The sequence below is a fragment of the Acomys russatus genome, chromosome 6, assembly GCF_903995435.1.
Source record: "Acomys russatus chromosome 6, mAcoRus1.1, whole genome shotgun sequence".
In the NCBI taxonomy this organism is placed as follows: Eukaryota; Metazoa; Chordata; class Mammalia; order Rodentia; family Muridae; genus Acomys; species Acomys russatus.
In genome coordinates, this window is record NC_067142.1 from 31,078,643 (window position 1) to 31,085,897 (window position 7,255).

A 7,255-nucleotide genomic window follows, 5' to 3' on the forward strand; every position below is an offset into this window, starting at 1 on the left:
AGACTTTTCTAAATAGTGTTGCTCTGTGATTCATGAACAAAAAGCCTTGCAAGAACACAGTTTGGGTTGGGGAGGGCTAGACGTGTAAGCCTTGGGTTCAACCCCAGATTCAAAGTGAAACAAGCTTGAAGTCCTAAGTCCAAGGGAGATGTAACTCAGCAAGAAGATGAGGTCCCCAGCCAGTGGGGGTGGGTGGTGGGGGACACACCACAGCCCATGTTCCTCTTTGGAACACTTGGTTCTCCAAATCATGTAACTGAATTAATGATGCTACTTCTAACCGCTCTGAGGCAGGACCCAGGTTGGCCACAGTTAATGAAATCAGTAGGTATTATAGCCTGCATCCAAAATGTCCCCAAGACCCGCATGCCAAAGACTGGTTCTGCAGCTGATGGTGGATGCTATTCGAACAATGGTTCTCCACCTGTGGTCACAACACCTTTGGGGTCGCACATCAGATACACACACACACACACACACACACACACACACACACACACACACACACACTATGATTCGTAACAGTAGCAAAATTACAGTTATGAAGCAGCAACAAAATAATTTTATGGTTTTGGTGTTGGGGGTCAGCACAACATGAGTAGTTACATAAACGGGTCACAGCATTAGGAAGGTAGAGACCCCCTGCATTAGAAAATGGTAGAAACTGCTGGGATGTAACCTGCCTGGAAGAAGATAGTCATGGGGGGAACCCCTTTTTTTTCTCTCTTTTTGCTTCCTGCTGGCTTTTGTTCCACCACGCGGTGCCAGCCAGGAGTCTCTGCTTCACACAGACTCAGAGACAATGGAGTCAACTGACCGTGTCCTGAAACCTTTGGAACTGTGAGCTAAAAATAAATGTCTCCTCCTTTCAGTGACTTCTCCTGTATCTTATCAGGGCCACAGAGAGCTGACTAGCATGCCAAAGCACCACCCCAACATGCTTAGTGCATTTGGTCCAGCAAGGAAACAGCTCCTGCGTGCAAGGGGTGAAGAGATGAACTCAAGGAGCAGTGTGACCATTCGAGCCAAATCCCTGATAGCCCCTGGCCAAGTATCAACCAGAATCACCACCTGGGCTGAGAGCGTTGACCAGCCTGAGCAAACACAGGCTGAGTAGAGAGATGGCTGAGCAGTCTTAGAAAACAGAGAAAGGAGAGCCTTTCTAGGTGCCTGGGGAGAGGGCTTCACACAAAAGGCAGTGTCAGTGAGTGGGGCCCTCTTGGGTGGAGGAAGTGATTTGAGCTGTGTGCTTTCCGGGAACAACCATGTTTAATCTTCCCTGCATTCCTCTGAGGTAAGTGCTCTTGTTAACCCACGTTGTGCAGATGAGGAAACAGCTCAGAAAATTTCAGTAACTTGCTCAAGCTGAGTGTGGCAGCTCATGCCTGGAATCTAATCCAGCACTTAAGAGACTGAGGCAGGAGAGCTATGAGTTTCAAGCTGGCCTGAGCTACACTTAGAAACACTGCCTCAAAAACATTAACAACAAACCCATGGCTCATTCCGTGGGAAAAGCCAGAGCCAACCTTCAAGTGTCCCTGTTTCAGGGGTCTGACAAGCTCAGCTCCCTGCCAGGGCCAGAGGTGGCATCATGTATTCTAGGAGATGTGTGCCCATCCCAGGAGATGCGCTCTTGCCTTTGGCAAATGGCCCCACCCGTCACATCCCAGTCTGACAGGAGCACTGGCTGCTTGCTTCTCAGCTCCTTGCTCAGTGGGGCAGTCCAGATCCCGCCCACAAACCTGGCGTTCTGCCTGCAGCCTGCCTGCACCCTGAAGATGTCTTTGACTGGAATCACAGCCAACAAATGCACCAGCAGGATGAGGCAAACTAAACACTGTGAGCACACCTGGATGGGGCCTGCTCCTGAAGGAATGGTGTGGCCTGTCCCACTGGGCCTGTCCCTACACTTTGGAGGTGGAGCTATATCTGAAACTTTGGACCCCAACAAGACACAATCAACCTTTGTCCCACCCACCCAGGGCCTGCCTGCTGGCTGAGGGGACCCAGAGAGGTACCCTTCCCAAATCCACCTCACTAGGGAACTCCACACACATTGCATAACCCCTGGCTCCAGGAAAGCAAGTAGAGTTTAGGCTGGTCAGGGAGAGCCAAGCAGTCTGAGGATCCCTGACTTACGTTTACTTTGATGGGTGTGGGGAAACTGACAAATCTGTGTTCCCTAAGCACAGCCCCTGAGGGGAACTCAGAAGGCTGAAGGGCAAGTTGGTTGTGGTGGGGGCACAGCTGCAAGATTTCTCACCAAGACGTCCTAAAGAGTCTGGTTTATTCCAGGCAGGAGGGGAGCAACCCGTCATCTAAAGGTCTAGGAGCTCATTCTAGCCCAATAGGTAGCCAGTCTCATCAAGAGCTGGAAAGGCTGCCAGGTGCGGTGGTGCATGCCGGAGGCAGAGGCATGAGGATCACTGTGAGTTCAAGGCCAACCTGGTCTATAAAGCGAGTCCAGGACAGCCAAGGTTACACAGACAAACCCTGTCTCGAAAAACAAAACAAAACAACAACAACAAAAAAAAAAGAATTAGAAGAAGAGGAGGAGGAGAGCTGGAAAGACCACAGGTCAGTAAGGGACATGTGAAGGCCAGGCAAAGGGGCAAAGGGGAAAGGTGGACTGTGTGTTCTCTGGCCCTTGCCTTTAGAATGGTGCTCTCCTTCAGTCCCCACGTGCCACACACCCATACATGGATACCCACCTCCCAAAATAAGAGAATGGAGAAGAACCAGAGGCCAGGGTACCAGAGTGAGGGCACGTGTGATGCTCGGGTGGTTTTGTCCAGCTGCAGACACTCAGGGGAAGCCCCTGCTGATGCTGCCAATCTGGGAGGTTTTGAGGGAAGGCTAGCAAGCAAGAGCTTCGTACTCCTGGCTTCATGGGGGCCATCCACTGTACAGGATAAAGGTGTCACCTGGCTGGTGTGTGGCTCTGGGAGAGAACGCTGAGTTATATCCAGAGCTGAGAATGATAGGCACGCAGCCAGACAGTATGTGGCCACTATGGAGCAAGGGTCTGTGCTCAAAGAAAAGGAATGTGCCTTTGCTGCAGCATCTACTTCTGCCATGAGTCCCTTTTCACAGACAGGCAAACTGTGGCCTAACACTGCTCCTGAGGTCACATGACTAGTAAACTTCAGAGTCAGGAAGGTAGCCTAACGTCAGCCTGTTGCCTCCTGGGCCTGTCCTTAAGAAGCTGTGGGGAGGGTGCACACCTCAGAAAGCCCACCATCTCCCGTTGGCAGAGGTCTGTGGCTAGCGTCACCGGGACCCTCGGAGGATGGTGTGTTATAAGTGTCTCCTAGGCTTGAGCTGGGCGTGGTGGTGCACGCCTTTAACCCTAGCACTCAGGAGGCAGAGGCAGGTGGATCTGTGAGTTTGAGGCCAGCCTGGTCTACAAAGCAAATCCAGGACAGCCAAGGCTACACAGAGAGACACAGAGAGACCCTGTCTCGAAAAGAACAAACAAAACAAAACAAAACAAAAAATAAGTGTCTCCCAGGCTTACATTTTTTTTTTCCTAGAGGGTGCAGACTGGGAAAGGAAAGACAGACATATGCTGTCTTCTCCCAACTGACCACAAACCACAAACACTGTTTCTGTCTAATTCCCACACTGCCCAAGCCAGATGTGCAGACAGGATGCAGCTCTGGAACCCACAATGGACAATTTTGTGTTTCTCCAGCTATTTCAATTTTCCCCAAACTGCAAGTTTGGCCTCCCTGCACCCTGCCCTTTAACATACCCCCTATACCTAGCTCCTAAGATATGGGGCCCCAGAGTCAGATCAGGGAGATATGGCCACCAACAGCCTAGAACTTGTCCCCACCAGACCTGCCCTCAGGCCTGGTCTCAGCATTTCCAGACTGGCTTAAACTGCCTTGAACACTCCCACCTAGGCCACCAATTTCTGGTTCAGAGCAATGCCACTCCCTCCGTCCCTTCATTTTATTTATTTATCTACTTATCTGTATTTGTGGGTACACACACACACACACACACACACACACACACACACACACACACACGTACGTCAGTGGGAGGCTGTTCTTTCATTCTATCAAGTAGGTCCCAAGGATCAAACTCAGGTCATCAGACTTTGCAGCAAGCACCCTTCCCAGCTTCTGGGCTGCCTCACAAAGCCTCCTCCTTCTAGAAGCTGTCCCAGTTAGGACCTCAGCCCCTAAGTTTCCAACAGACTTGCTCCCCTCCCAACAGTCAGTAGGGAGACCAGAGGCATCACACCCCCCCCCCCCCGAGAGCAAAATGAACTGAGTGGTGCTGGACATGAGGGGGTGGGATGGAAGAATAGGTCGGCCTGTGTTCCAAGACAGATGAGAGTCCTAAGAGAATAAACTGCCTCCTTACCCTGCTGGGTAAGACCTCAGGTGACCTCCGGAAGGCTACTGACCTTGGCTTGGCTTGACCTTGGCTGTGGACTTGGCGGCGTCTCATCTGTAAAATGAGGGCAGTGCGTCAGACAAACCCTAAGGCCCCTCCTCATATCCCACAACACGGCTCTATGACAGCTTTTTCCTCTGGGTGACAGACTCTAGGGCCTGTCATCTATTCTGGTCTTACTCTCTAGTCAGGTCCTAACCAGACCATCCCACCTCAAAAGCCACTTTTAAGCAGCTCACTTTTGGCCTACTAGCCCCCAGCTCTATCATGTATATCCATCCTCCAAGCCTCTTCTGTCTGCTCCTGTCAGGGTCTTGACCTCTTGGGACTGGTTCTTGCTGGGTCTTGGGTCCCACATGTCTATCACAGTGCCAGGCTCAGGTTCCCTGTGTGGGAAGACTGGGCCCCAGCTAGCATCACCCTGCTTGCCTTACTGCCTGTCCCCCACATTCTGACCAGACCCTGTTGCCCCAGCAGGGGTGCTAAGCCCCTGAGCTCTTTTTCTCCCTGGGAGAGAGGTGAGGATTTGGCTTCCTACTGGAAACGCTACACCCTGCCAGCTCCTATATGCTCCCGAAGCTGGCAACCTTAGGCTCAGATCTGATCCAGCATTTCAGGGCAAGAGTGAAGACTTTTCTGTCTTTGGCCTTGAGGTGTTTGTTTAAGTCACTGGGCTACTCTGCCCAAAACATGATCCTGCCCACACCCTTGGCACAGACTCCAACACAGGCACTCATGCGAGAAGCCGCAATGCCAAGAGGCCTAAGGATGGACAGTCAGTGCGAGAAGACCTGGTGTCTGTCTTACAGGTCTAGCTGCAGTTTACTCATCTGAAAAGTCATTGTTCCTTAGCAGGAACAGCTCAAAGATGAGGTGTGTCAAGAGGGCACTTGAACACGGTGGCTTTACCTGACTAACTCAGAAAATCCCCACACCTGTTTGATGTGAGAATGGCATGTATGCAAAGTGTGTGTGTGTGTGTGTGTGAGAGAGAGAGAGAGAGAGAGAGAGAGAGAGAGAGAGAGAGAGAGAGAGAGAGAGAGAACTGAGGAAGCTTGGGTCAGTAGGGACCCCAAGGACAGACTTAAAACATAGACTCCTGGAAAAGCCCTCTCGAAACAGTGCTTCCAGGAGCATCACCCATCCAACTGTTTGAAAACAACCACTGGGGATTATGGTTCAGCTTTCCTCTCGGGCACGGCCGAGAGGTCTAACAAACTGGATATGTCTTTTAGATTCATTTTTTTTCATTTTTAAAAATTTATTATAATTTATTCACATCATAACCCAATTGTTATCCCCTCTCTTGTCAGACTGGATATTTCTATGACAGGAATTCTGTCTTAATTATCTTAGTATTCAAAAGGCACAGTCCTAGCACTAGAGAAGAGGTTTTGAATGAATGAATGAATGAATGAATGAATGAATGGACCAATACAGCTTCCAGCCCTAAGGTGAAAGTAAAACAGGTGCTTCCAAAGAAGACTCTACATTGCCCCAGAGGCAGTGAGGGACTGCCTTTGGCTTTGCTTTTATCATGAAGACGGTGAGCTAACGAAACCCAAGGCTAAACACTCTAGATGTGAGCGGTCCTGCTACTTCCTGTTTCAAAGACTTAGTCTCTTTCTTCTTCTCTGTGTTTCTAGTTCCGCTCCACTTCTGTCTCCCTATATTTTTGTGTCCCTACTCAGCCCTAACTGTCTCATAGCTTATTCCATCTAAATATGTTCCCAAGATGCCCTTCCAGCCCTCAGGGCTGCCTGCCCTCTGGTACCACTTCCGACTCCCCATTTTGGGTCAAGGTTCCTCCATCCTGGGAGGCCTCAACTTCAAAGGACCCTCTGAGTTCATTTGTCCTGAAATCTCCCTGCCTAGTTTTCTGAAACTGGAAAAATTAAAAAGAAGAGCCAATTAGCTCCTAAGTTGTTCTATAGGCCCCAACTATGTGCATCCGGATCACCTAAGGACACAGTCAAAAACCTGGCTGATTGTATCGGGAAGGTGGGAGTGGCTTAGCACATAATCCTAGCTTCTACAGGTCCAAAGGCAAAGTGACATAGCCAACTCCACTTCCTTTCTGTCTCATGAAGATCTTTGTGATCTGGGGCAAGTTATTTCACTTCACTCGACCTCTGCTTACTCATTCACACACAAGGGTAGCATGGCTGGCTCTAGAATTAAATCAGATCACCTGTATGAAAGCTGAAAAGTATTACAGGAAGCCAGATTGGGGCACAGCGAGAATTAACTCAGGTAATAAAACTCACACTAGACCTGCTGGTAGCCCAGAATTGCCGCGGGTCATTTAAAAGAGAAGAGATACTTGCAGATAACCCTGGTTGCCCCAGTCAACTGGGCAGGACACTCTGCCCAAAAGAAGTACAGCCAAAAATTCCTTGATAAACATGGTGCCTCAACAAAGAGACTTACTGTTTGATCTTGATGGCCACTGTCACTTGGCTACAGTCGGAGTCTGATGACTCATCTGCTTTCTAGGAATTTCCTGGCCAAAATGCATATCAAGCCACAGTGCCCACTCTCCTGGACTGTGCTGGATGCCAATGGACAGATTTTTGTTTTTAGGTTTCGATTTATTCAAATTCTCCATCACATTACCATTTGCCCATATCACAGACTCACAGTGAAGTGTTGATGAGTACTGGGACAGTGGGTTAGGCTGCCACAATGCAAAAGTAAACAAGCCTGGAACTGCTCACCAACATCTTCATATGGTGAGTGAGTTTAAAAGACTGACAACTGAGCAGATCACGCACACTGGCCACGCTCCATATTATGACACGGAGGCAGGAAACGCTGCAGGAACGAGGCACGCTGTCTATGCAGG